The 22462-nt window shown below is 38.4% G+C and overlaps 1 long non-coding RNA gene across 1 annotated transcript in view; it reads left to right on the top strand.

The window, feature by feature from the left end:
* Positions 1-22462, top strand: part of LOC142062655 (uncharacterized) — a 169129-nt gene that overhangs the window by 15366 nt on the left and 131301 nt on the right. The window lies entirely within an intron of this gene.

Here is a 22462-nt window from a genome sequence, read left to right as displayed (position 1 = left end):
CCAGCCCAGGGCATTTGGTGTATCTTGTTTGCTTTTGTTTGCCAACAAATTATGTTTTAAGAGATCTAAAAATATGAGATGTTGATGTACAAAACAAGAACACGAAGATGGAGCATAGCAGGTGACTGCCTCTTGCAAATTTTACACAGGAAGGGTGGAAGGACCACTATAGACACAACTGTGGGTTTATCAGACATATGCCACCCTAAAATCCCAACAGTACACAGACCTGTAAAGCTCTATATTGCAAGTTGTTCTTTTGGCGACGCCTCAGCTGCATGCCTCACTTGGAGCTAATTGTAACACATATGGCAGTAAGTCTATGGAGCAGCACTCTGCAGTCAGTCAAATTGGAGCATGAGATGTCCCAATATGTGTCAGTTTGGCCATAGGTACAGGGAGGAGGACTTTTTCACCTGTAATACAAAGCCTCAGTTGTACTCAGTGAGATTCCACCCATGAGGATGGTGGGGGAAAAAGAAGCCTGCCAGTATTTTTAAGCTTGCTAGGCTAAGAAAAAAGAATGCATTCTTAAGCATAACCTTCCTTTTGCAGTTGTAAAACAGGTTCCTGTAGCAGGAAAAGTCTATAACTTAATATGCAAATAGGGGGGGGCGGATGGGATTAAAAAATATTTATTCCCAGCACCCCACAAGAGTTGAACTGACTTTTGTACCTATGCATGCATTTTGAGTGGGTAGTTTCAGTGCTAGTATGGTGTAGTCAGGGCACAAAATTCAGCTGAGATGCAGCAGACCATCTGCCAGAAGGAGAACTAGGGGGGTGAGTGGCAAAAATCCTCTAAGCTCATGGGAGAGGTGGGAGCGTTGCTGGTTTGCTGGAGCTCAGAGCTCTGGCAAACAGCATACACTGCGGTAGCTCTTGCCAAAAGGAAGAAAGGAGGCAGCAGAAGGGCAGCGAGTTGGATGGCTTGGGGAGTGACATTCTTTTGTGTCAGAAGTGGTCAGTATTTTACCAGCTGAGTTCCATAAATTGGCCCTGGGCTGTCAATGCTAGTGCCAGCTGTTAACTTTGTAGCAGCCATAATCTCAGCAGGGACAAATAGGGAAAGATGTATTGACAAATGGCACTGAGCATAATAAACTGCTCATCTTTATGAATGCTGGGATCCAAATGATCAAAACAGATGTACAGTTTCCAGATCTTAGCTGCACTGTCAGAATATTCCTGGTTTCCTCTTGCATAGTCATCCATAATGAAAAGAAAACAAGCAGATTTGCCTTTCTCTTGGGTCTTTCTTTATTGCTCACTCAACATTAATTACAGAATATTGTTGGAATAGCAGACTGACAGGCACCAGCACCCTGAACTGCCTATGTCGCTTACTCCTGTCACTTATTCATGCAGAATATAGCTAAAATTATCCTCAGTACAAGCATAGCATTGATATGGTCATATGGGAAAGCATCATTTTTTGTCTACCCCTTTTTAAATTTAAGTTATCCCACAAAAATGTGTCATGCTGTAAGGCATGGGAAAGGAAAATGAGTGAAGGCTGCCATTTTCCTATTGAAGCCATAGAAAGGGATGTAGGGAGCCAAAGTGGAAAAAAAAATGGTTAATTCAGATCAGTTAACACAATGATTTCTTATATTTTCATGTCAGGGGAATTGTAGAGGGCAAAAAAGAAGACACAATGGAAATATATGCCTTTAAAAATATTTGGACACAAAAATTCTCTCCTGATTTATATGTGATTTGCAGGTTCATCAAAATGACTTTTATACTTAGTGTTGCCTGAAGTGTTTGGGGTCATTAGGGACTTTCCAGCTTATCAGATAAATCCTGTGTATCCTGCCTTGCTGTTTGACTATAGCATTTTTTAAAAGACTTGTCAAGTCAATGGGTTACCACATCCCTAAGGCAGTGCATTTAATAGTTATAAAGTGCTGTCCTTTGCTAAGTGAAATACCGAGTGCTGAGAAGAGTATACAATTCTTAAGCCATAAGTGAAAAGATGAGTTCTAATATATTTCCCATGTACATTTACAATAGGCATAAGAAATTCAGAATACTGCCCATTTTCACTCTGCCCAGAATGATAAGCATATTGCTTATTAAATATTAATATTATCAACCTGATTATTGTTACAAGCTGAAGTGACTGAAAACTCAGAACATCTTGAATCTTAGACTTCCCAATTAATTGAAACCTGCCCTCATAAAAATGGTATGACTAGCACAATTTCCTGGTGGACTTCAAGTCATGTTCCATGGGAATTCAGCCTCTCTGTTTGGCTCTAGGCTCCCAGAAACGACTCAGATTATTGACAAGGACTTAGTGCATCCTGTGCTGCCTAGGGCCATCTTCAGCAAGCCAGAAAGCTGGCTGCCGTGGAACTAGGCATGTTTAAAGCCTTAATACCTGTGGACAGAAACTTGTACTATTCTTACCAACTTCCCTTCTGCCAACCGTTAGATAGCAGTGATGAATCTGAAAATCTCCAGATTCTTGTCTTTGGGTGACTAACATTTAGTAACTGGCCTCAGTGAAGCAGACAAGAACTGAGATCTGTAACAACAGCATCCTGTGGCCTGCCAGGTGAATGGCAAGCTGTTGGCAGGCACCTTACAAGTCAGAAGCTCCATAGTCTCTGAGATGAAGTACTTGTGTGGAATTGAAATCCTCTGATTTTCAAGAGATTTCTGTTATTTTTTTCCCATAAATCAATGAGAGAAAATACTCCGAGCTGCACAAATATTTCTTTTTCTCCACTTGGTTTTGCTTTCCATATAGAAGCCTAACACACTGGGAAAATTATTTTAAAGCACTTTTCTCCCCCTCTGGTATCCCAGAACCAGGGGCAAAGTAGCAGAGAATCAGGACTCGTTCACAAACGGGATCTTGTTTTTTAGCTTCCCTCTGCCTTGCATCCTCTGGTTGGCAATGTGAAAGACATTTTAATACTCTAAATAATTTAAAATCTGTTAAATTAGAAATAGCAATTATACTGATCTTTTCTGGGTATCTGCTGGCTCAGTCTAAGAAGTAAAATCATTAAAACTCTCTCCTGCAGCCTGTCGAGAGAAATAATATTTAGTGGGTGTTGAATTTCATATGATTCAGATCAGTCTTGAAAATTGGCAAACCTTTTATGCTCAATTAGATTTAAAATCTGCTTTCAATACCTCATTCTTCATAGACCTGACTTTTAATGGAACTCGGAAACAAAGCAAACACCTCCTCAAGTAAGGTTAGCTGCTGTCCTTCTTAATGTAGCAAAAGTCTCAGACAGAACCACTGTCTTTGTGGGTTCAGGTGAGCAGTTCAGAAGAATGATCTTTTGGCCTAAAATACCGCAAATAACATTACAGAAGAGTAACTTAAGTACCATATTGTTCAGTCAAGCATGCATGAAGTTACACGGAAATGCCATCAGACTTGAATGCTTCTTCTTAGTAGCTAAGTAAGATAAAGTTAACTATAGGACAGATTATGTTAAGGCAGTACACAGAATGAATATTACTTGTACTTTTGATATCCTGCCAAGTCAGGATATCCTGCTGTGAGGTACAGTGAGATTTTGGCTGTACGTGGCTTATTTTTCTCTGCTTTCCTTTACATTTATACTAAAGGTAAATTTCAGATCTGTGACTTCCTCTGCTGCATTATACTCATTCTTAACATTTCACTTTTTGTCCATTTGGCATTGCTGGCTGGCACCAACTCAACTGGAGCACCCGTTTTACTTTCTAAGTCTGCATGATTAAAACTTCTGTTAGTGTCTCTTTTTTTTTGGCTTTGGGACCTGATACTCCCTTTTAACCCCCTACTGCCTTTATTAAAGTTTGCTCAAATCCAAGTCATTGTACTGTCAATAAATTTTAGCTCCTCTAACAAGAAAAATGTAGACAGAAAGGATTTGAAGAGGGTTTGGGTAGGTTATGAGATTTGATATTGTGGAAGTTGAGTTCGTGAAAATTGTTCTAACTTTTTAATGCTACTTGATCTTCTCTAGAGGTTATAAATAACACATGGGATCCTGTAGAGATTATAAACCTGGCACGTCCAAATCTCGCTCAAGACCAAAAGTAGAAATGACTTATCTCATAGATAAAGCTGTTCTCACAAGGTGTCCAGCACAATTTTAGAAGCCTAAGAAATTTGATTTAGTACAGCTATACTTTTAAAATGCATTTTCAACTTAAAGCTTTTAAAGGATATTTATTCTAACAGAATAATCTTTACTTGGTTCATTCTACCATCAAAAAGAAACAAGTCTTACCTTAGAAGTTCACCATATAAATAGACAAGAGAGATAGAAAATGGGAGAATAAAAGCATTATTATCCCTGTGTTGCAGGTAGGGATATAACAGACTGCTTTGCCCCTTCACATGAACTGAAGGACTGAACCCTTATTTTTCACAACTAAATCAACCGTCTTGACAACAAACCTCTTTTGTTTTGTTTATAGTGCCACCAAAACTCTTAGTATTTTTATAGAATGAATGATGATATAGTAGCATTTTTATTTTTAATCAGCCAAGTCATAAGCTGCATACAAAGACACACAGAAATATTCAGGATTAATCCCAGTCTGTTTTCTTTGACTGTAATGAGCGTCCACTATTGACTAGAGAGGCAGAGTTTGGTCAATAAGTGATCTCTCGCAAATTACTACTCCTAAAACCCAGCAAAATGTAATTCAGGGACAAATTTACTCTCAAGTTTTTCCTGATATTCAGATCTCTTCTAGAGCATCTGGCTTTCTCCTTATATTTCATTGTTGTGTAATGAAACCTGTTCACAAGCATTTGCTTGACTATTTCAGAATTCTGCTTCCCTGAATTTAATACCTGAAACTACACAGGAATGTGAATCATTATATAGTTATTGCAGTGGCTTTCTGTATGTACAGAATAGCCTTCATCTGTTTAGTTATTTTGTTTAGACTTATTGAGAAGTCTGCATTTCCTCAGTGTGCATTCTATATATTTATAAGGTTTCTGCTGAAGTTGAGTTATTATAAGGCATTTAGTTATTACAGTAATATTGTTGCTGCTGGAAAAGTGAGAAAATATAAGGGAAGAATATGATGGAATTTGAACTTCTATCCTTTTGGATCCTATGGATCTACCCTTTTCCCTAAATCAGGTACTCTGGGAAATCCAGAGGCCAGACCTGAGTTTTAGGGCAACTTCCTTCCCAGTGGTCCACAACCTTTAGCTGCACTGTGCGCTGAAACCTGTTTTCTATGGAATTCTGCTTCAGGGGTGAATTGTGGTTTGGGGCGAGCTGTGCCTGAACCTGCATAGGCAGATTTTTCTGGAATCTAATGAAGTGTGGACATACTCTGCAGCTGTTCTCCCTGCTGGGCCACCATTCTCTACTTAGATTTCTGCATCCATGAAACATTAAGCTCCCTATCGGTTGAAAGCAGGCAATGTGTCCAAAGTTCTTAAAGACAGAGGCATAAAGCTATACAGATGTATGTGTTTCTCCTTTTGAGAAACAAAGCTATAATGACCTTCCTGGTATGTCAGGTAGTGAGAAGTTAAGTCCATGTTGCTGGGGTGATAAAAACTCCGTAGCCAACACTCCCAGTACCTTATGGTACAGACTGTGTAAAGCAGATTAAATCCTTACCCCTTCAGCTCCTTTAATTCAAGAGCTGGTCGTATCCTGGGAGTCGTCTCCCCTCGTGTATGGCACTGGGAATTGAGCATGCAAAATTGCAAGGGTGTACTCTGTACGTCCCAGCGTTATCACTGACTTTTTTTAATCTTCATGGTGATCAGCTCTATTATTACTGCTCATCAATTTCAGCTGTTTCATTTTTTGTAGGTTGTTTTTTTTTTTAAGTGACAGTTTAATATACTGCAACTTAAAACAGTAATCCTAAAATAGAGCAGCTAGGAGTGGGGATTTGCCTGAAGAAATACATTCATTACAGAAATCATATTTTGGGTACAAGGAAGACATACATTTATCCTGTCCTTGTGTGCTGCCACAGTAAGAAGAAGCTACCCTGGGAGGAGGGCCAGGAAATATAGGGTTTGGGGTACAATCTAAACATGTGAAAGAGGAGGAGGAAAAACTGCACACCAAGCAAGCACAGATGGTATAGCACTGTGGGACAGCAGGGCTTGTTGGAGGCAGTGTTAAGTAGACAGTTTGGGAACTGGCTGTGAGTTTTAGCAGCTGATTCAATCAAACCACCTGCGCATAGCCTGGTGCCACCTTATTTTGCCTACTGCAAATTAACAAGTAGAGTGGTTACTTTGGAAGCTTGTATCTAAAGTATCTGTGCATTGCTACTAATACCATATAAGTGCATGTACAAGCATGTATATGAGCATACATGGATGTAAAATATATGATTGAGGGTACGTTATACCAACATAAATAAGGCACTTCATTTGTCTCCTTTCTCACTCCACCTTCTGATCTGATCCCAAGATTCTATTTTTAATATAGCAACCCTAAAAACGGTGAAGACAGAGATTAGAAAACTTTTAGGTCGTTGGTATATTGATTTTGATTTTAGAATATTAATTAGAGACCAGTAAGCTAGATTTGTGAGTGGCATGATCATAAAACTGTAAAATGTCTTAGAAAAGATCAGTGCATTTTGTTACCTTTGAATAAATTGCTGAGTTTCACAAGCAAGGAGAAAATAATGGTCTGTATAAACTGGGGTGTTCCCTAGTAATTTGGATGAAAATTTGGATTCTTCCGTCTTTGTAAGATCCCAGGTGGATTTTCTTATAGAGGGGTGCAGAGGATTAAAGATTTATTTCTAAGAAGCTACAACTGGCTTTTTGGGCACTTAGTATGCTCAAGAGACATTAATATCTAAATCATTCAGGGGTAATTGCATTAGTTGTCTTTTCTCCCAACTAAATCATGTGAGTACATTAACAGTCAATTTTGTGTTGACAGGGCATGAATTTCTACTGATGGCAAAAGAAAGCTTTGTATTATCTCAAGCAAAACATCAGTCTAAACTTTCAATTCTAAGAGTATATCACTGGATCAGGGACTTTGTAGATGATATATTGCAGATGGGAGAGAGAGATCTCATTTTAGCAGTAATGGGAAGCAGTGGGTTTAGCAACAGATAAACCGTGTTTCTAGCTGGAAGCGCTGCTTTTAACCCAATAAAGCTTCAGACCACAAGCCACTCCTTCAAATTAGATTGTTAATTTTTAATGCATGTAGCAATTACTGATGTGACAGATAGCAGATCTGATGTTGCTCCCATCAACCTCTGTGGGAGTTCAGGCATTGATTTCACGTGGGTACAAATGCAGTTAAGTTAACAAGGCATATGATGTATGTCATCTACATATATTTTCGTCTATATATGTGAATACTAGTAATATGTACCACATGGCTTTTGATATTAGAAGGTCATTTTGAACCAGTATAAAAAGCAGTTTAAGAATGGGTGAATATGTCTGACATAGTAATTCCTTGTTTCTGATCCAACTGCATGTGAAAATTTCAGCAAATTTACTTCTTTTTGTGTACAAGCAGCAGGCAGAATACAGCCCAAATTAGAAGTGGATCCCATCTTCATGCTGCCTACATTCTTGTTCAGACCCATGTTTTTCAATCATCCATCTCTTTGACAAGATTATTTCTCCTTCCTAGAATAATGCTTTAAGTCATTCTTTCACAATTGCCCCTTCTTGATGTCTTCCTTTTGCTGCATCTTCAGATGCCAGTAGCAGCTCTCTACCCTGTAATCTGCTTCCACTTTTTTGGAATACAGACAGTGCCTCCTTTCTTTTCTACTACAAACAGTTACTCATAATGGTCACCACTTTCCCTCTCTGATGTCCAGAAGACCAGCCCTTTCCTGACCTTGAAGGTTCATCACCTGAGGATGTTGTTCAAATAATGCAATTTACCTGCCAACAAAGTGAACTATTTTGAGAGCTGTTATTTACCATGCAGGGCAGCTTCTTCTTAAATATGAAAACAATGAAAGTGCATGAGTAGCCTGTAAGTTTTTCTCCTCCCTCTCTGCACACATCTGAAGCAGAAATAGAGAAAATTATGTAGTATTACCTTTGTTTCTGTTTTGTCAAAGCAAAGGGAAAGAGGGAAAGACCACAAGGCAGAAACCACACCTGACCCTTAGAGTAGAATTCAATATAGAAAGGTATACACTCAGTGTTGACATAACTCTGAGGAGAGATTGACTGCTATGAACCTATTGAGACTGTTTAAATGCATCTGGCACTAATCTTGTTATTTAAATAGTGCTGCATATAAAATAAAAGTCAAAACAATCACTTTCCCTTTTGTTAAGGGGTCTTTGCTAATATGAGATAATAGGCAAAAACTAGGGAATATCACAACAGTAGTTGACATTCTTTGTCTGAAGCAACAATTTTGTGCAATAAGAATGAAAAATAATTGTGTAATTGAAACTGTATCTTCTTGCACTAGGAAACAGAATCAATGTTGTATGTAATTTGGCAAATTCCTGTTTGGAAGCATTAAGGATGATTCATCCCCAGCTGAGCTAATTGTTTGTACTCCCTCTGCAGTCAACGAAGAAAAGACACTGCCACCTCCATCCCATGCTAAAAGACTTTTCTAAAGTACAGTGTTTGCAAATATGGACGGTTCCCAACTCCTGAATATTTATTGCATTGCAAAACTCTGCTGCAGATCTTGGTGGATGTGATTAACAGATTGTGAAAATGTTTGTTCTCTTAATAGCTTTAATATTTTTATAAACTGGGATCACATTGTTTGCAATGTCTTATATTGGATGGGTGGTGTCAATGGAGTTTAATTATGATTGCTCAGTTTTTAGCTGAATGTAGATATAACTAGCAGCTAACTGATGAGCAACAGATTGTCAGCTTCTGCTTGTACATAGGGGAGTAATATAACTTTTCACACTAAAGTAAAATTTGTCATCCAGGATACTAGAGAGTCTGACATTGTTTCATATAGTGAACTTTAGTAAGTGAGCTTTTGAAGACTGCTAGGCAAACTGTTGCTCCACCATATGTACAAATTCTGCACGTGTAAATATATGACTGAATGCAGCATATTGGTTCCGACCAGTTTAAAAGCAATAGCTGTTCTAAATCCTAGACCTAAATTCAGATCTGGATGTGAATGTCTGATGCGTACTTGGAACCAAGATTTTGTTGTGGACCCCGTCCCACGCTTGTAAATGAATGACAGAAATTAGAGAAGTGTTCCTCTTTAAGGACCAGATCTAAAACCCTGGTGTATGCTTCTGCAATAAAAGGTAGGGCCATGTTGTGGCAGCTCTTTTTAGGCATTAGTCACCATTGAATTCACCGTGAAATCCTGCATAAAACATGATAGCATGCTGTGGCATACAGCAATTGCTGTGATGGGATAGAAGGGTACGGAGAAAACATATTAGAAATGCAGTGGGTAAATGAAGTTGACATGCCACATGGGATATTTTGAACTACATTTCACATTTCATAGTAGAAAAATCAATGTAAAGGGAAAAGAACTTTTACAAAATGAGTATCAGGGCTGATCACTCTTGGAACTTCTTTTTGGTCTCTGTTATCTAACTCCAGCATATAATGAGGGATGCCTTCTCTGTCTGTAATGTATTCTGCTCCTTTCTTTATAGTGAAAGAACAGCTGTTAAGAAAAAAATCTGCCTTTGGCAATATCTGTTAATTGATGTGTTTCCTCAAAAAAATCCCAACCCACAACAAAACTGAAAAAATAAAGGGAAGGAAAGTAATGCAAGGTGTTTGATTTCTAAATATATTCGGTGACACGAACCTGTTAAAAGTATTTAAGAAAATTATTTTATTGCTGTTGTTTGTCAGAGGCATGACCCAGTTTGTGCGGACTTTACAAGTGGGACTAAATAGGTCATAGCAGCCACTTGGGTTCTGCCGACAGGGATGTCAGTGGCAGGAGCCTGCTCCTTGCGATGGAGCTGCAGTCTTTCAGCCCCTTCCTCTCTCAGAGAAACCTATGCCACCTGGTAGCACCTGCGAGTGGATGGAGATGGTTTTGGTGGGCAGAGCCACAGGAAAGAAAACCAGTGTTAACTGGACATCTAATTTTTCGGTTATCCACATCGTGCTAGTAAAAGCTGTTCACTGTGCAGGGGAGTTGAACACGCTGGACATGGATGCTTGCATTAGGTCATCTTATTTTCCCTCCTGCCAGTTCAAATATTCTGTTTTCCACTGATTTTCTTTGTCCAATTTTAACTGACTCAAATAACCATGCTTTCATTTTTCTCTATTTTTCAATCCAGGTGTGCTAAGTCTTAGCACCTCTTTCCTGTACCTGATCTGAATTTGCCATTTCTTAATTTTGTGGTATAAATGGGGAGGGAGGGGGAGATAGAAACAGTTGAATATAGTTTGTGGGCTTTTCTGTATTTCTGATTTTTGCCTAGAGATTAAGAATAGCTCTATTTATTGTCATCTTGTCACAGTGCTAATGTTGTATCCACTGAGACACTTGGGAAACCAGATTAAATAATATGATGTGGTTCACATTCTGTCTGGAGCAAGACAGCAGGGTAGGTCTTGAATGCAGCAGCAGACAAGCTTTTGCAGTACCTAATCAGGAAAAGGAAGAACCAGAAAAACTGTTCTTGTGAAATTCCCATTGCAATTTTGCTGGTAAAAGTTGTTCAGATAAGCTCCAGATAAGCATCCAAGCTTATAAGTGCTCATCTGCACCATCTCCAGGTGGTTTTGAGGTCATCATCACTAATGAAAAGACGTAATTGAAAGCAAAAGAAGATATGAAATGCCCTCTCCTCTAAACCAGTAGCTATCACTCGCTGTAACAAAACATTGCAGGTAACACCGCTGGCCACTTTCTTTCATCCTTTGCTTCAGAACCAAGAATATAGTGTTAGCTATCTTCTGATTCTAGTGTTAAAAATGAAACTAATTCATTTTTATCATTATTTACCAATAATTATTCATTTAAGTCTTGGCAAAGGAGAGTCACAGAATTCCAAGCTCATGGAAGAAGTTCAAAGCTTTACAATGTGCCATGAAATCTCATGCAGAAATTACATCCTGTGAAATGTTTGGCCATGGAAAGTTCAAGTGTCACCCAGCTGTAATTATAGCCTTCGTTTCTGAAAGGTTTATAATTCAGCATCAGAGATGATGCCAGCATGAAGTGAGCACGCTGTACTGGGCATGACTCTAAATAAAACCTCAATATTTTTCTTTCAGATTTATTCCTAAGCATGTTTGGGAGCTTTTTTATTTGCTTGGCTTTTTAATGACAGCTACTTTCTTTTATTATTTGGTGTCTTACCACTAGAAAATCCTCTAAAGGAAATGTAGGCATTTAAATATTGTCTGCATTGTGCCTGCAAGAGATAAATCAAAAATTATGAAGTGTCTTGAAGTCACCTTTGTACTTTCTGGTATCAAAGATTTGGATCCATAGTATAAAAGCAGACTTCTTGCTCTTTCCTTTAAAATATATATATATATGTATAATAAAAATTCTTGCCCTGTATGGGTTTTGCTGCAGACAGAGCTTACTATAGCACCCTGCCTTCCAGACTACTGTCTGTCTTTCCCTGAATTACTGGGATGCTGAAATTTGCTGTAAAAATGAGATCTCCCAACTCACTGCTGTTCCATGCCCTTTCAGCAGGGAAGGATTACATCCTGTAACACCTGGCTGGAGTCTTTAGCCATGAAGTGACTGCACAGAGCAACTCTTGGGCATTTGCAAGTACTGTTGCTGGGGAAGGATGTTATAACCTCTAGAACTGCTTTACTGAAGGCAAAGCTATAACCTATCTCCTTTTTCTGCAATGCCTGTGGTAGAATCTGTACTCCTTGCTTGTCCTGTTCTCAGCCCCGCAGAGCAGAGGTTAGTAATGTGTTAAACTTTGTTAATGGTGGACTTCTTCAGCTATGGCTAGTTTTATGAATACATTAAATAACAAATAACTCCTGATTAATTTTTAATTGGATTTTCTTTGTCTTCTTGCTATGGTTTTGTGCCAACATATTTATTAGATGGAGCTACTTTTTGTGACCTGGGAATAAGGAGTTCTCACATTCCTCTGTGGGTTTCTTTTAACATCAATGACATAAAACAAAGTTGGCTTCCAGTTTTCTAAGCAACTATAGTTAAAGAAAAACATTTCCTTACATTGGCCCATCCATCCTACCCATGTCACTTTTCTTCTAATGATGAGGGATTGATTGTTACTCCTGGTGAGATTCTTTTAGCACAGTGGCACTTCCCAGTCTCTTCCCAGAGCATGATCATATTTTCAAAGTGTGTCTATTACCTACTTTCCATCGAAAATATTTCAACGGGTATACACACTTGGGGATTTAGAAAAAGTCTCTAAATGAGTCTGCAAGGTTGGGTGAGAGGATAATGATTGTCAACTTCATACTCCGATGTTACCATACTATGGTAACATCTACTGGAAGAGTCGCGCTCCATACTAGCATGTCTGGGAAGCTGGAGAAGGACAGCCCTTCTGTAGTGCCTGTGCACGAAAGCACTGGGCACTGTGAAACCATGGTGGAAAGCATCTGTCTTGGAAGGTTTTCTTTCTAAGTAAACACTATGGAAAGGTGTGGATGAATTCTCTAAAGGCTCTTGATTAATATTCATCTTATTAATTATCTATGTAGATGATAACTGTGAGTAAAAACATGTGCTTTTTTTGTTTTGTTTTGGTCTAGGGATTTTGATTTTGATTTTGGTCCAGATTCCTGATTCTTTACATTCTGACAGAGATGCTATATGGGGGTATAAAGGTTTTATGCAGCTTGTGTCTTACCCTGTTTACCTGCTCCTCCTTGGAACAGTTCTGACTTCAATATGAGATTTGAGGCTGTTCTCAGTAGTGTTTGGATTTATTGGATCCTTAAAAATTGCTTTGAGAGAAGAGAAAAAGCAAACTGCAAGACATCTGTAAGGGGACCAGTTATGCAGGCAGCAGATTTGTGGGCTACTGGATTTCTGAGCTCCTCCAAGCTCAGAAATTTCCCTATTTATGCTTTTTTTAGGTTTTGGTCACTACTACCAGCATTCAGCAACTGCAGTCTGTACTGTTGTTTGTTGGGATTTCTGTTAATGTATGACTATAGCCTTTTTTGAGTATCATAATTCCAGAACAAATCTAGGCTGCAAAACTTAGGAACGATTGCAAGTACAATACCACTTATGTAACAAATAGTGTAAATATTTAGACTTCTACCCACCCAAGCATAGGAGCAAAAACAAATTATAAGCAGGCATTTTAGGTACATTCTAACCACCAGTACTCAGATTTGGGAAAGCAATGTTTCAAGAAGAATTTGCTGATCGGTTAATGCAGAGAGACATACATTAGGTTAATGTCACAGCTTGTGCTCAGAAATACACATCACAAAAAAATAACAGTATGAGTGTTTCTTCAGACTCCTGTATTCTTGTGCCAGAAAGAGAATATGTAAGTGGATCTGGATGTGGGCAAGAAAAGTATCTTATCCCATGAAAATTGTCGTGATTTACAAATGTTCGCACTCTGTTTTAGTAGAAAACCTTGAACTTCAGTTTTCTATGTCTTAAGAAAAGAACCCAAATCACCAGATATCACCTTTCTGATGTACTGGATATTTAAGAGACAAGCTCATCTTCACAGAAAACGCTTACTTGTGTTATGTTATAACCTGGTGATTTCCAAAGTAACACAAAATTAAAATCTATGTTAAGGCACATGTATGCTGGTTTCTTTACAGAAAAGCAGGAATAACAATGCTTCTCAGACTTTGTTATATTGTATAATTATGTTTTTCAACTTTATGAGAAAATTCTTTCATTTCTGTAAAATTTATTTATATAAAAACCTAGCCCAATGGTATACAACTGAAACAGCTAAAGGCTCCTATTTTTCAACTGAAAAGTAGCAGTAGTATCAGCAACACTATACAGCAGGCATATGCAGACAATTCCAATGATGTGTTTTGTTAGGAGGGAAATAGGGTCGATGGCAAGTTTATATTTGGACCTGAGATACCCCTGAGTGTGATCAGTGACACAGGGACAAAAATTAACCTGTACTTTTTGAAGCCTGGTGGTAAAAACTGATGACAAGGAGGAGAAGCTAGAATGGAGCTGCTAGTACAAGACAGCTGTGAGACAGCAGTGAGACCCCTGGATACATCAGGCTTTCTATTTCTATTATGTCTAGGGAATAGGTTTAACACTTGTGCCCAAGGTACAGTTGCCATCTCAGCAGGAATAGTCCCTGGGACTCTGGTCATCCATGCCTCAAAGAAAAGACAGAAACTAGAGCAGATACCCAAGGTGTTGCTGCAAAAAAGAGAGGATGGATAGCTCCTTTTTCTAAGGGAGACTAGAAAAGCTTATGTGGTATGGGGTAATGAAATGAAGAAATCAGGGAAATAACAACACTACAAAACACAGTTCAGAGTCTATTCCAGGAAAGAAGGATTTGCACCAAATACTGGTGTCATGAGAACAAAAAAAACCTGAACTGGCTATCAGTAAATTTAGACTGGAGATTAATAGAGGGTTCCTAATCACAAGAATTATTTTGGAAGAGCTTTCAGTCAGGGACCGTGGCAGTGGGGCAAACCCCCAGCTTTTGGCAATAGAGCAACCTTATGTATCTGCTTGGCAATCTTAAGGAGTAAGATTTGCTTCAGCTGCGTACATTGGGACTTATTATTAAGCTGCAGTTCAGATTTGATTATTTTTCGTGTTGCTGAGAGGGATCAATATAAGTGTCAAAGTTTAGTGAATAGCTTTACATAGAATCAAGTAGTTTTAAAATGAGATTTACTTCAGTATCTGGTTTACAGCTATTAGAACTTAGGTCAGGTGTTAGCAATATTGCAGGTAATACCCCTTCTAAAAGAGATTAATGTAGCTTTAATTACAAGTAAAGAATGCATACCTAAAAATACTTGATGGATTTTATTTAACTTCTATTGTTATGTCTTCATTATTGCTGACCAAGAGGTACCTATCGAATACAAAATGCCATAATCAACATAAAGATGAACTGAAGACTTTCTTGCACTATATTATTAATGTAAATTAAAGGTAAGATTGCAGCTAAAATAGACCCTTCTGAAAACTTCATTAGTACTTTAATTTATCTGGGAAATAAGTTATCTGATTTAACATGTACAGTAAAAATAGATCTGGAAACACCTCAATTTGCAAGAATATTTGACAAAACAATGTAGTGCATTGTACCTAAGATTTTTGGTGGTGGAGCAGAACTGGGAATGGTTCTACAACGTGTGGTTTACTTGCACTTTCAAACGTGAAGACAGCAGTTTACGTTTATAGAGGGACCTGTGTAGGAGGATATGCACTGATTTTTATGGCACTTAGCCTGGTCTAGGGCACTGGTCCAGTTCCCAATATACATTAGGTCTATCCTAATATAAATCGCCTCTTCATATCTTCAGAGCTTTCTGGCAACTGAAGGTCTGTTGGGCACCAGAACACATTTTTCCCCTCACCCACATCTCTGCAGTAGGTCCTTTCCGGGCTGGAGCAAGGAACTTTTACCCACCAGAAGATTCAAAAAACAGGAATTGCTTATGAGAAGGTTTAGTTGCACTGACAGCTCTTTTCAACTAAAAAACTACACACGTTTTATGAGGAAACTTGTTTTGCCCCTCAATTAAGTTCCTTTACAGGAGTGTGCAACGCCTGGAGGGGCTAAGGTACCCTCAGTGATAAAGCAGCCAGCCTGAATGATTAAAAGAAATGTAATGACCAACTTCCTAGGTTTTATTCTGGTCTGTGGTTGTATCTGTAGGAAACTCCCAAGCATGCACTGGCGATTATAATTCATGATAGCCAGAATCAGTTTTTGAAAGCTACATGATCAACCAGAAGTTAACACAAGTACCAGGAAAGCAACATCCTATTCCAGACATTGGTGTCTTCTGGGAAGAGTGTCACAAGAAGAGTCAGTTAAAAACAGACAAGTTCTACTTCAAGTTTTTAGTTGTAGGTGATCATCCACAAGGATGAATTTGAGGTTATCCTGTAAAAAACAGCCTGACTCTTCCCTAATACACAAATCTAGATGATTATTTCATCCAGAGTCCTTCTAGATAAAGGTCAATGGCACATTTTGCACATCCTTTAGTTTGTCAGAATTCATTGCCTTTTTTTCTTTCCTTCCCCTCAATTTTGCCAACTATTCAAGCTCAGTCTTTTTTCACATTAAGAGAAGAAAGAGGTGAGTGACTGAAGCTATTCAACAATATTAATGTTTGTCCTATGGGATAGCTTTTATATTATAAAGTGGATATTGACTCTCATGGAGGTGAATATTAAGGTTTATCAACCCTAGAGGTACGTATTGACCAAAACAGACTAGAGGTCACTGCACCATCAAGAGTAAATAAATCTTAATGCTGCCAAAACAGGAAATCAATATGCATATTTTTCCACTTATTTTGAATGTCATTGAAATATCTGGAAATAATCTCAATTGTGTACCTGAATTCCAAGATAGTGAATTTTTTTATTACTGTGGATTTTATTTACCCTCTAAAGACAAGTCAGAGGTTCAGCAAGGGTTCAAGAAAAACACTGACTACTGTTGTCCCTTTCTGAATATGACAGGAAACAGGCTCTACTTCTTTCAAAATATGTAATTTTTTATTTAACCTATGCTGAAGGAAAGTACTCATCTGTACTGATTTTTCAAGCCAAAAAGAAAATATTTTCCGGGGTAAATTCACTGGTAGTCAAATTATCAGAAATCCGGTTCACACCACAACCTGTAGTAACAAAAAGCTACCTTGTACCATTGCACTTGCAATTCATTTTATTCTTCAAGTGAAGAAAATCTGAAGTACGCTGCTGAGATGTAGCTATGATTTTGGAGTACTGAGAGCATTACATTGTCGTAGCCTCTGACTTTCCTAGAAATAACTTTTATATCCATGCCCTCTGAGGAACCAGAAGGTCCTCTGTAATTTTGTGTATGTATGTGGCTAGACACTGTTCAAAAGCCATTGGCAACACTCCTTCAGAATCCTGAGCGAGCAGCAAGAAAGATGGATTCAGTTCTTGCTAAGCAACCAGGTACCAAGATATGAATTAGAAACTAAAATGAAAACAAAATGCTGTTCACTAAGTTGACAAATAGATAGAGAAGTGAAATGGTTTCTTTCAAATAACAAAATATTTACTGTTTCTTTAAAGACAGATGAGTCCAAGAGGGTAAGCCAAATAAATATATTCAACATGCTTTTAAGCTTACATGTGAGTAATTAGGTGAGGAAGAAAAAGGAATAAGGGAAGGGGAAGTGGAGGAAAGATGACCCTGACTGAAAAAATGAGCTTTGATAGTTTAAAAGGTCAACTAGAAAAAAAGCAGCTGCTTCAGGTTAATGGTGTGTAAGTTCATGATTGAGAATTTCAGACTGATGGTAAACCATACTGACAGAAATTGAAGGTTAGCAGCACAAGGCTCACAGGGGATTTTGGCTTGGCCCAGGATTAAAAGAAAATGGGAGGTGGGGAAGAGACTTGAGAAAGATTGTTTGTTCAGTTATTTTGAATGAAAACATAGGGCCAAGCTCATGAAACCAGACGGTATTATCCCATAGCACAACTCCTAATAATAAGTTTTTGTTTTCATCTGGTTTTGCTTTCAAGTGTTTACAATTATTAAGAGGCAAATCTCAACAAAATAGCCTAAGGTCAGGAGACTTGAAGACTTTTTCTGCAAACACCTATGTACATGCTTCACTTTCAGGCTGCAGATTGTGCCAAGCAGGACTCTTCATCCTCTATTTGAATCTCACTGACCTTGTTGTGACAGAGGCTGGTGCTTAAAAGAAGGAGCTGCTGAAGTTTAGTCTATATGCTTGAAATCTGGTTTGTTTGTTGTTTGGTACCTAAGGCAAAAAGTTCATTGAAAGTAAAAAATGAGCAAGTCTGACCTTAATTTAGAGCTCAATGAATCAAAAAGCAGTCTTCAATTAGGCACTTGGCACTGAAGGGTTATTTACACCTCTGCAGCTGGAGCTATGGGACGGCTCCTACAAACAAGGCATAGCTGATATTACAGCCCATACAGTTGCTTCTCTGCTCCTGCTGCTTCCTGGGTGACAGCACTGTTGCTTGTCTGACCTTGCAATAAACTGGCTCAGAAAGCTAAATAGGCAGCAGAATAAATGTACTAGATGTAGGGAATAGTTTTCTGCCGGCGGGGTCCAGTCCTCACCCAAAGATGGAAAAGCGTGACCAGGAGAGGCCTTGAGGTTACACTTATGCCCCTTTCAGTGGCAGCTAGCTGCAAGATCATCTTGTTATAGTGTGAAGTGCCCCCAGAGGCACAGTTAAAGAGTCACATTAATCTGTCATGAACCTGTGCTGCTGCTGTCAAGGGCCGGTCCCATCATGTCGTCATGCTTAGCCCTTCCTGCCATCACTATTGTTCACTCAACATCAGCCTGAATGGGACAAGGGAGCTCATCCAGCTCCCCATCTGCTGGTAGTAAAGAAGGGGCTGGGATCAAGGAGAGGACTGGGAGGGAAGAGTGAGATCATCGCTTTTGTTAACAGTTTGGATTCATGGTGGGTTTAAATAGATGCGTAATCATGTCCCCGCCATTGGCTGTAAGGCTTATTAAGGCACGTGGGGTTATGGGCCCCAGGGGATTGCCTGGATGACACGTAAGGGAAACTCCATGGTGCTATTATACATATTTGACTTCACAATAACAGCAGCTCAGAAGAGAGTGCCATGGGGTGACCCCACTTTCTCAAACTTGCCAGTCTGGTGGTGAAATAAGGACCTAGCTCGTACTGCCCTCTCTAAGCCATGCTAGCTACTTTTAAGTAAGAGCCATGTATCTAGTGATTTACACAGTTTAAATACAAACTAAGCCTATTTTTCCCTCTGTGTATATTTTTTTCCAATTACAATCATCTGCTACAAAGAACAAGCCACGTCTCTCTGGACTTGAGAAGAATCTTTTGAATTGGGAGAACTTATTTTTAAAGTCAAGTAATAAGTTTGTCAATCACTTCTTTATTATCAGTCACTCTCTGATGAACAACATTCAGACTTTAATATCAGCAAAGAGACAATCTGAGGAATGAATGCTCAAGTAATAACATGTAGGAGTTTTTATGGCCTGACTGTTTCTGAAGTGTATACACAATGGCCTAATTTAACATCAGTGAATGTAACAAATTCCCTGTGGCAAATGCAGCATATGGGAATTACTTTTTATGTTTTTCTTGAAGTGCACAAAACTCCCATTAGCATCACATGTTACATATCAGGAGGAAAGGGTAGGCAGAGGGAGAAGCCCCTCAATTTGTGTTAGATTTAGGGTGGGGTTTTTTTTAGAGCAGTCCTACATGCCTCTAGATTAATTCATGTGCATGACTATATTGAAAGAAACCTCATGACTACATTATTGCAATGTAACTGTTCTTAGAGGAAAATATTCCTTCTAAAATTTGTACTTAGTTATTTTAACAGTTCAGGGTCTCAACCGCTTTTTTCAGCAGCTGATTATTAAAATATTTTTCTGTGTTAACATCTCCTCTCTGGGTTTAAAATACAGATCTGTCCACTGCAGCCATGCTGTGCAGTGCAAGTACAGAGCTAGTCATAGAGCCTGAAACATCTGCATAATTAAACAGGACTTCCAGACAGCCTCGGAGGTGTCCTGGCTTTTGTTGAACTAGATACAAAGCAGAATTCTTTCTGCTGAGTTCAATGGTTGGCCTAATAAACTATAGGAAAGTAATTTGCCTGTGTTGCTTCTGACCGGAATTTTCCAGAAATCATACTTTTATTAGTTGGGTTTTTTTGTTGTGGTTGGTGTTTTGTGGGTTGTTTTTTTTTGTTTTGTTTTGTGTTGTTGTTGTTGGTTGTTTTTTTATCTGAAGATCTAACAAATGAATGAGGGGTTACTTCATAGTTCAGTACTCTCTGTACTTTTGGGTGTTTTTAAGTGTTATCTAATCTACAGTTCTGTGAGACAACATGAGGGTATTTATGAGGAACTGCGGTACCTGAAGAAGAAGCAGGGTTTTTTCTTGTGAGTAGGATAAAATATGGTTCAAAGTATATTTTGCTGGATTTTCATGAGCTGCATCATTCAGAGGCAGGAAAGCACCTCCAGTGCCTCAGCCTTTTCTCTAAGTTCTGAACTGAAATGAGCTTGACCCAGGTAGATGCAACTGCTCTCTGATATAAATACATGCCTAGCATATGTTATGTTTAAATTTGGTCTACTCAAGCTCACTTAAAAGAGTACTGGAAATTATTTAATAACTTACCTGTGACTGTCTGGAAATGGGCAAAATAATTGCATAAAAAGGGTGACATGTAGGTCATAGGCTGATGACACTGAGTTCTTATGCAGTACCTATTACATCTGGGGTTTTAGTACTTTTTAAAACTGGTTTTAAAGCTCTAATGAAAACATGTACAGAGAGTATCCTCATAATTTTTTCTTAGAAATGAGGGCTCTGGCATAGAAATTGCAACTCCAGGGAAGGTTTAGTGAAAGAAACGTCAGAGATTTCAAGACCGAGTCCAGGAGCATCACAAATTTGAATTGTGAAAAGCCTCTATCTTCACTGTCATGGGTCTTTCACAGGAATCATTAAAAAAATGAGATTCTGTTCATGGGAATTAAATACCCATAGAATTTTTCATAGGACTGGGAGCTTCGCATCACTTTCTCTGGCCAGGATTTTCTCTTCATTAACTAGTTGGCAGTGTGCTAAACATCCAGAGGTTGTATTCAGCCTTTCAGAATCTGTGCATTTGGTATCGCCTATTTAACTGTAACATGATTTGAAGCTCACAGAAGTCTTGTGGGGGTTTTTTGTCCTTATTTTCTTTCATGATGTATTCAAATTGAGAGAGAGCAATTGTTTTCTTTTAAAATGTATACAATTTAATGTTGGGGGTGTGGATTGACCTCTTGTCCAAAGAGAGCAATTTTCTTCATATGCAGTCAGATTCTGAATACTCAGAGTAAGGGCTGTTGCAGCAGTTAACATAATTCTGGCTTTACAGACAATTTTGTAAGGCTTTTCCAGACTTTCTCTGTATTTTTAACGTGCCTTTAGCAATGCAAGTCTGATCAAAGGGAATAATTTGTGCCTGTTTCTAAATGGCTGGCAAGAATTTTAACAGATATTTTGAGTAATAATTAATTAGGGATATGGTATGATAATTACTACAGAAACACAGGTCTTTTATTTAAATAGGATAATAATCATTGCTACAGTGAAAGAGTTGTTTGGATTATTCAGAGAATCTCATTTCTCAAATAGAATTTTGTTTTATGGAATTAAAAAAGTAACAAAGGATTTTGAAACCTTCCATTGTCAGAGCAACATTTCATTTTAGTGCCTATTTTTTATAATCATATCTTTTTATTTCTGAGTTTCTCACATTTGTTTCCCATTTCCCTATGGGGAATAAGTACCCAGTTTTCTACTTATTGCCATCATAGTAACTCCAGTACAGATTTGGTGGTGTTTCAATGGCTCTGTTTAGATTCTGAGCTAAAATCAAGCTCATATGGAAGGTTCTTGTCTTTTTCCAAGATCAATAGATGTAATACAAATTTCAACTCATTTTTCTTTCCTGAATTCTCAGTCTCAAATCTAAATCTGGTTATTATTCTACATGAGTTGAAAGATATTTAGTGAGTTCTGTTTGTACATTATATGCATTTTCCTACCTACTGCTGTGTATAAGGCAAGAGATTTTGGCCTCATGATTTATTTATTGTAAGGCTCTTAAACTGCCAGCTAGGACCAAGCTGGAAAAACTGTGGTAGGGCCATTTTCTGCTGGAGTCTGCCTTTCCATCAGAAGTAAAATGGTTGTTATCAATTGTGCTGAAATTCTGCATCGGCAAAAAACTAGGACAAGGGAAATGCTGACAGTGTTAAACCATCCTGTTTGATACTATATAATACTTGGACCTGAATTTTGAGGTTGTGATCTCTTTAGAGCTGTGGTCTGCTTTGGAAGAAGCAAAAAAAGGAAAAGAGGAAACTGTTAAATGTTCCTCTAAGTGCAGTTCTCCATTCTTGCTCTAACGCTTATTCTTCTTCTGCAACTGAAATTTTAAATAGCAGGTTTCTTCATTGTACTGCCAAACCTAAATTCCTGAACTGACTGGGTGTCCAGCTGCAAAGCACTATGTTATTGCCCATAGTCAATACATCATAATGACAATTAGCTACATTGTTACTTGCACTGTAATTAAACAATGTGGAACATCTTCAATGGAGCTTTTCTTTTGACAGTTTTGGAAAAATTAAAAAAACCCAAATTATCGAAGCCAAAGGTTTTTATAAACCTATAGTTCTGAAGATTAAACGGGGGTGGGGGCTTCAGGGTTGTGTTTGGTGGTTTTTGGGTTTGAGGTGGTTTTTTGGTTTGGGGGGTGGGGGTTGTTCTTTGGGTTGGTTGGTTGCTTCATTTGT

The sequence above is a fragment of the Phalacrocorax aristotelis genome, chromosome 10, assembly GCF_949628215.1.
Source record: "Phalacrocorax aristotelis chromosome 10, bGulAri2.1, whole genome shotgun sequence".
Lineage (NCBI taxonomy): Eukaryota > Metazoa > Chordata > Aves > Suliformes > Phalacrocoracidae > Phalacrocorax > Phalacrocorax aristotelis.
This window is presented reverse-complemented; position numbering and strand designations above follow the sequence as displayed.